This window comes from Chinchilla lanigera, unplaced genomic scaffold (genome assembly GCF_000276665.1).
Source record: "Chinchilla lanigera isolate Chin_1 unplaced genomic scaffold, ChiLan1.0 scaffold00087, whole genome shotgun sequence".
Classification (NCBI taxonomy): Eukaryota; Metazoa; Chordata; class Mammalia; order Rodentia; family Chinchillidae; genus Chinchilla; species Chinchilla lanigera.
The window spans coordinates 9054151-9062861 of NW_004955488.1; the positions used below are offsets into that span (position 1 = coordinate 9054151).

General features: G+C 39.9%; 1 pseudogene; it reads left to right on the forward strand.

Moving 5' to 3' along the window:
* Nucleotides 1-3494, forward strand: part of LOC102008112 — a 21238-nt pseudogene extending 17744 nt beyond the window's left edge.
* The last annotated feature ends 5217 nt before the right edge of the window (nucleotides 3495-8711 follow it).

Below are 8711 nucleotides of genomic sequence, written 5' to 3' on the forward strand. Positions count from 1 at the left end.
CAACATTGTGAAAATGGCCATACTCCCAAAACTGCTGTACAGATTCAATGCAATTCCCATTGAACTACCATTAGCATACCTCACAGACCTCTAGAAAACATGCCTTAAATTCATCTAGAAGCAGAAGAGATCCAGAACAGCAAAAGCAATTCTGGGCAACAAGGACAAGTGAGGTGGAATCACAATCCCTGACCTGAAATTATACTACAAAGCTACTGTCATAAAATCCACCTGCTACTGGCTAAAAAACAGGCCTGAGGATCAATGGAACAGACTGGAAGAAACAGCCACAACCAAAAACATGCTCAGCGGCACAGTGCCTGCCTGGCAAGGGCAAGGTCATGAGTTCAGTTCCCGGTACCGGAAAAAAACAAAACAAAAAAAAACAAAAAATAAATAAATAAAAAGAACTATTTGTATCATTTTGTCTTGAAGTCATGAATCATTTTTGTTGTTTTTGTGTTGTTTTGATTTTGTCTTCATTGTTGTTTTGCCAGTTTTTTAATTTTGTAAAATTAAAAAAATAAATAAATAAAATGAAAAACTAATGCCAAACTATTGCAACTGATTCCAAGGCAGAGAAGAAACCTAACAAACTCATTCTATGAGGGCAATATCACCCCATTATGAAAACCAGAAAAAGACACAGCAAAAAAATGATCTATAGGCCAATATCCCTGATAAAATAGGTGCAAAAATTATCAACAAAATACTAGGAAATCATTTTCAACAGCACATTAAAAAGATCATTTATCATGATCAAATTTGCTTCATCCTAGGCTTGTAAAGATGATTTGACATATGCAGATCAATACCTGTAGTATATCATATCAAGAGAATAAAGGATAAAAAGATCATCTTAACAGATACAGAAAAAATTGATAAAATTCAATATCCCTTTGTTGTATTAGATCTGAAGAGATTAAGTGTCTCTCTGCTTTCCCACCACCATGCCATAAGTAGCTACTCCTTCACCATGCTCCTGTTCCATGAGTGCTGTCCCGCCCTGGAGCCAGTCAGCTCTGGACTGAACCCTCTGCAAACTATATCTGGAATGATCACTCATTTCAGACAGATCCAGATTTGCCACCTGGCTAGAAAAGAATCAGTGATATTGATGGCACCTACTCCTGACATCCCAACAGGAACAACTCAATAAGAACAACCTGCCTGCACAATAGTGCTCTTCAGGGTTCTAGGAAAAGGTCTCTCAATTCTGTAACTCCACCTCCTGCCCCAGAGAATGAGGATTTGCACGCAGCCACAGTTACCCCAGGCCCCAGTTTAAAAAACTTTGAAGGAGTAACACTATGCTGTGCATCTTTGAAACTCAGAAATATCCCTTGTGTTGGTGATGCTGATAATGACAGTGCTTGTAGTATCAACAATGACCTTGAAGCTAAATGTTTGCTGTGCATTCTCTTGGGTGGGTGGAGATAGTAGAGGAGGACCTTACTCCTGGTAAGAGTAGTGTAGTGGATTGATAACTGGTGGTCAACTTACAACCCCCAGCTGAACTGAGTAAGCGTGGTGCTGGGTGTGGGAGGCCCACCTGAGGACTGTTGCCAGCAGCATAAGAGGCAGACCTGGGGAAGGAGAAGGAGGCTGTTGGGAGCTGAGAGAGGCTGTGGGAGCTGGTGGAAGCTGTAAGAAGCTGTTGGTTCTGCTGGAGGAGCTCGTCATGCTGGCTTTCCTGATGAACTTGGCTGTTCTCATCCTCCGAGGAGCTCGGGACCTCATTGGCACTGAGAATGGCTTCGGTTCACTTTGGGGAGCTCTGGTCCTCACTCTGAGCATCGTTTCCTGGCTCTGGAGGGGAAGATGGTGCACTGCCGGTCTCCTGGAGAAGCTTGCTGTGTTGGCTTCCCTGATAGGAGCTTGGCTGTCCTGATCATTGGAAGAGCGCAGGACCTCACTGTTGCTGAGGATGGCTGTGGGACCTTTCGGGGGAGCTCTGGTTCTTCTGAGCATCACTTCCTGCCTCCAGTGCAGACCCCTCAGCCTGCTAGCACAGATTCTTCGTCCAGCTGATACAGACTTTCTAGATTCTCCTACTAACCTTTGGACCTTCCCAGCACAGATCTGTGAAACAGGCCTGCATGAGATATTATTATGGGATTTGGGCTTCCAGTTGGATTCATGGGAGGCATTGTTATGAGCTCTAGGTCTTCAGCTGGCCTAATGCAGGGCATTATCACAGGATGCAGGCCCTCAGCTGGATTCTTGGTCTACATTGTGTGGACAGATTTCCTGCATTCTTTTGTATATCGTTCTTTGGGTGACTATTATAAATAATCATACAAAATATGTGTCCTGTATTATATTGTTCTTCCTTGCAAAAATAAGCCCCAAACCAACACAAGTAACATGATGGTCAACAACTGTACTAGGCAGTTTTCTTACTGAAAAAATGACATGAGAGAGTTGTTATTTAGAGAGTAGCCAAAGACATGTACCTGATCCTGGAGAATGACATGTTCGACTTGGTGGACCCTGTGAAATGTACCATGCTGAACTCTCAGCCCATCTTGAGCATCTGCTTTAGGGCATGAGCAGTTACAGTGGCCAGGATTTTGCTTATGTAGCTAGAGACAAAGATATGAGAATTTTGAGTGCCGGGGATGTAGTTCAGTGGCAGAGTGCTGCCTGGCAAGTGCAAGTTCCTGAGTTTAATTTCCAGTACCAAAAAAAAAAAAAAAATTGAAATGTCATGTATTTCTATGGGACATACCCCCAAAAGCCATTGCCACAAATCTTCATGAAATCTGTTCCAAGATTATGGCAGAACAAAAAAAAAAAATGTCAAAGATCTAGCCTTCAGTTCCCTACAAGAGAAGACCAATATGAATCTTGATGCTCCCTTTCAAGTATATTTTCCAACAGCAAAGACCTAGCTTGTCCAGAAGTTCCAGAGCAGTGTTGGGCAAGGTACCATGGCATGGACACACTGAACAGTGCCATAGACCATCTTATGACCTCATCCAACAAGGAGGTCAGGTCATCAGTGAACATCAAGCTGGCTGATGGCACTGTGACAGTCCTCAGTGAGAAGAATGAAGGGAAGGAAGGTCTTGATGGAGTGCTGAATGCGATTCCTGTCCTTCATGCTCATGGGGAAAGATGTCCACACATTTAAGTTCATCATGGACACCAGGAGCCACTGTGTTGAGTGCCACATGTTCTGGTGTGAGCCAAATGCTGCCAGTGTATGGAGGTGGTTCAGGCTGCCTGCATGCTAGACTATCAGAAGTGCTTGGTAGCCAGGCCACCCTCACAGAAAGTTCAATCTCTCGAACTCAGTAACCAAAAGAGCCCAAATCAATATAAAACAAGGGGTCTTATCCTCCATGGACACGTAGAAACAGAAATGCCATCTCAGAGACATCATAGCTGCACATGTTAAAGAACCCTGTCATCTTTACCTGAAGACTGAAGATCTAAGCTTAAGGAAAGGAACCAACACCCAGCCTTCCATCCAGCTGCTGATGCTTTGACCTAAGTCTGCAGAGACTATATCTAACCAAGAAAGACTGTTCTCTTATCTTGCCACCGTCATGTGATATGAAAAGAAGCATGAAAACCTTTTCTTCTTTTGCTGTAAGTTACATCATTGTACATATCATCATTGTACATACTGTAAACATGACTTGAATTCACATATGAAGAGGAGCATGGCCACACTCACCTGGTGACTTAATGCTGAGCCCTGGAGTAAATGACGCCTGAGTTCATGTCACTACCTTCTCAGCTGGCTCTGTCTTGAGCAACCTCTCAGTCCTGCAGCACTCTCCCCTATTTTCACCACTGGAAACACTGAGATCACTGCAGAGCAGATGCAACTGAATTGCTGTGAAAGTAGTTTCAGTTTTTCATAAAATATATCCTGCTGGTTGATGAAATTGGCGGTTGGCATCAGGATAGAAACAAAGGGGCAGCTTTCTTTGATGAGCTCTTTGACACACAGACATCACTGCATGTCTACAGCGGTGGTGGGGGGGATGTTGAGGGGAGAGAGAAACTCTAACACCGATGAAAACCTAAATTTGAGGAATGAAAATAAAGCAAGGATATAGAGTTTCTTTTCAAATGATTTGCAAACTGACTATTTTTACAAGGAGATGAACGAGATCCTAATGCATTTTGGGTGGGACATATTTCAAATTTCTGGCTTACACTACAATGCAGCTAGAGAATTATAATTCACTAGGGTCCTTCTATGTACAAACATTAAAGTGAAATACTCTTCACAAATACTTCCACCCTCAGTTTGATAATTAGCTAAATATGCAATTTGAGACTGAGGAAATGGCATTTATATCTCTTATTGTACACCCTTATTTTATATCTCCACCACCACGTTATTTGTACTAGTCCACATCCTAGAAATAAATGTTCTGCTAGAATTCTCCATTTAGCTCAACCTTACTCTAATGCTTTTTGTGCAGAAAGTTGCCTGTCCTGTGCATACTTTCCATTGCAGCAATTTACATTCAGTTGAACCTTTCTTGCATTTATGTATTTAATATTAGAGTTTGTTGAATTCAACTAGATATATTTTAAAATTCATATTTTCCCATTTTGTTCTCAAGATTTAAAAGTTTCATATTAGAGCAAACTATATGTAAGAATAAAGGACTATGTAATGATTTCCCAAAAGTAATGTTTTCCTACTTTTTATATAGATAAGAAACTTAGGTATAAAGATATAAAAATTTAAAGGAACAACATGGCTGAATAGAGGAACAGCCTCATTCAGAGCTACTCATAGAAGTTCAGCTAAAAACATGGGTCATTGGAAAAAAAGGGAGGGACATACATCCTGAAACCAAAATCAATCTGAAATAAGAGACTTGTAGATCAAGCTAAACATAGATAAAGGACTTAATAAAGTGGCCAGCAGCTCACCCAGCTGCCAGTGGGTTCCCAGATCAGGACGACTGCCCACCATACCTGAAATCTTAAAAGAAAAAGAAAAAAGCGGATATACTAAAATAGACACACTTGGGATATAAGATCCTCTGCTTCTCTTGCCTTCCTCCGAACAGATGATGCTACAGCCCAGGAGTAAATTCCACCAGAGACTAAAACTAGACCCATGTCTCTCACCATGCATTATGCTAAAGTCAAAATGGGTCAAAGATATGAATATTAAAACAGAAACACCCAATCTGATGGAAGACAGAGTAGGCAGAAATCTTGATGACATACGGGTAGGCAGAGAGTTCATGAACAAAACCCAGACTACATGGGAAATACTTCAAAGAATCAACAGCTGGGATCTCATCTTAATAAAAAGCTTCTGCACATCAAAAGAAATCACCAACATGGTGAAAAGACAACCCACAGAGTGGGAAAAAATTTTAGCCAACAGTCCTTCAAGCAAAGGACTTATATCTAGAACATATAAAGAATAGAAAAATATTAGACCCCCAAATTAAAAGACCCCATCCAAAAAATGAGCATCTGAGATGAATACATACTTCTCAGATGAACATATACAAATGGCAAAATAAATGTAAAAAAAAAAAGTTCAACATCAGTCACTTAAGAAATGCAAATTGAAACAATGCTGAGATTACATCTCATCCCTGAAAGAAAGGCTATAACCAAGAAATCAACCAATAACAAGTGCTGGAGAGGCTGTAGGGGAAAGGAACCCTGTTCTACTGATGGTGGAAATGTAGACTGGTACAACCACTATGGAAATAAGTGTGCAAATTTCTCAAAAAACTAAGATTAGAGGTCCTATTCTACCAAGCTATTCCCCTTCTGGGTATTTCCCAGAAGAATTAAAACATCATACCACAGCAATATATGTGCACCCATGATTATAGCAGCACAATTTGTCATATCTAAATCTTGGAAACAACCCAAATGCCCATCAGCTGAGGTTTGAATAAAAAAGATGTGGTCTGTTTATACAATGGAGTACTACTCAGCCATAAAAAGGGTAAACTTGGAAAAGGTCTCTCTTGAGACTTTCGTAGGTAAATGGATGCAACTTGAGACTATATTCATAAGTTAAATAAATCAGACTCTCATCACTAAATATCATACTGTCTCACTAGTGTGAGAAGCTGAAAGAGTAAATAAGATCCAAAATGTACAATAGATAATGTGAAATGGGAAGAAATTATTTAAAAGAAAGGAGATACTGGGATGGGGAAAAGAAGAATAGAAGGATGGGAAAAGGAAAAAAATATGTATATATGATAATTAAGATAGTTATACAACTAATTTCTCTTAGTTCACTGAAAAGAAATGTTTGTACTAAAACTGTAATATTGTTTGGACAGTTATCATGCCTATATCTTGTACTCTGAGCAATCACTACAAAGACAACAATACGCAATGTATTAAGTATTGTTATTCCCCTATTGTTTTGTTATGAAGTTTTGTTTTACTTTTTTCCATAAAATAAAAAAAGATATACAAGTTTAGACTCTTGCTGACATTATTGTTTTAAAAGGAAGTTGCTATGGAGACCCACATCAATATTAGTCTTGTTTACTTTGGAATGCCAAAATATAAAAGTGATGCTTTACATTTAGGTACTGCTTTGTACTAGTCACATTATTATCACATTTGAGGTGCATAAGGTAGAAAAGGTACTAAACAAATTGGAGAAATAATATACAAAGTACCAAGAGGCTAAATCAACTGGCCTAAGATCTCACCAAAGCCCATGAGGGACAGCAGCAGGACCCATGCCACCAGCTCCCAACTCTTGCTGTTTTATTCCACTTCTGCCCATTCAGGAAGACCTTTTCCCAGTGACTCTGGGCATCCATATTGAGCAGACGTGGAAACACTGACTGTTAGCCAATCTTGGAATTCCCTACAGAAGCAGAAAAGTATGTCCATGTTACTTATGCCGTGGTATTAAATCCAGCATAAACCATTGCCCTCTCTTGGTCTGGAATCACTTGCTGTCATGTACCTCAAATGTGCTGTAGAGGACAGTCATCCACACTCAGCCCAACCTGTCCCAATCTGTACTTCCAGAGAGACGCCTCACTGATGACCTTTACCCACCATAAAGTGGTGTAGGAGGAGTAGGAGGCCTCTGCCTGCTATGGACGGGGGCAGTGAGGGGCCAGAAATGTTTGCTGGCACCCTGATGTCATGATAGAAATGATGCTATTTTAGAAATGTACTTCTCACCCACTTGTGCATCATCCTATCTAAAGAAACCACTACTTCTTAAAGAAAGGCTTCTTTTCCCCTGTGAATTGCTATTCAAAGTTCACTTAAGATTATCTTTCCTCTTGATCTCCACACTAAATGTTTTAGTGTGATAAAATTCAATACCTAATCAAGCAATCCACTTTTCTACAGGAAATCTCTACCCGAACCTCCTTGTTCATTTTTTAAGGCATGCATTTGTTTGTTTTCAGGAGCAAGAACACTGAGGCTGCTTTAAGTAGCAAACCGATTTACGAATTATAGGGTGCAGTCAGATGAACGATAAAGTAGCAAACCGATTTACGAATTATAGGGTGCAGTCAGATGAACGATAGAGAGCCTTTACATATTGAAAACCTTACTGCACATATTTTCTTTTGAAACTAGATTTGCATGGTAAATGCATATCGATTTTATAAAATTTGTTACGTTACACATATATGCAGCCACTGTCTGCCATGGTCAAGAGGTATGTTTGAAAGTATGCGTGTGTTTGTCTGTGAAAAGATGCTACTGCTTTACCTGAGAAGTTAGTGATACCTCACTTACCGCTGTGTTCTTTATATCTGTGATTCAGTAAACAGGCAGCCATGTTCACCATGCTTTGTATGTCTTATCATTTTTTGTTTGTTGCTTTGTTTGTCTGTTTGTTTGTTTCCAGTACTGGGAATTGAAGTCACGACCTTGCGCTTGCCAGGCAGGCGCTGTGCTGCTGTGCTCAATCCCCAGCCCCCTGTCTTATCATTTTTAATTAACCTGTTATACAGCTTAAAATATTTTTTATTTTACTTGTTCTATTTTTGCTGAAATATACTGCATTATTGTATTAATGAATTATCTTTAATTGGATGCTATATCACAATGTGTTCAGGCCTAAGTAATCTTGGTTTGGTAATGATACGTAATCACATTTCTATCAGAATATGTAAAGGAAAAGGCAAAAGGCTTAAAGTTCTTTTTAGTTTTTAAAAGGAACTAGTTAGATGCAGCTTTGCCACCCTATCTATGTACTCCTTAGCTACAGAAAGGGGAACAGCCAATACGCCTATGGTAGAGAACTTTGTAGACTAAAAAAATCACTGTGCAGCCCTTCATTTTTGTATCTTTCACATGTGTGAGGTCATCTAAAAGATATATACTCATACCCACACACCTTTTGTTCCTACCTGGATATAAGAGCTAATAATGTAGCTAATAAGATAATTGTTTTTTGCTTGTCTGTCTTATTGCTTGCAAGGACATTAGACTTATTTCCATTAAAATAAGTTCTTAATGATTGAAAAAAGGATCATATCTCACCAAAATATGATAAATCCACACTTAGCATCTTACTGAATGGGGAAAAGCTGAAAGCATTTCCTCTAAGATCAGAAACAATAGAAAAGTATCCAATCTAAACACTCATGCAGAGCTGGGCATGGTGGCCCACACCTGTAATCCCAGCACTTGGGAGGCTGAGGCAGGAGGATCATTGCGAATTCAAGGCCAGCCTGGGCTACAAAGTGAGAGCAAGGCCAGCCTGAACT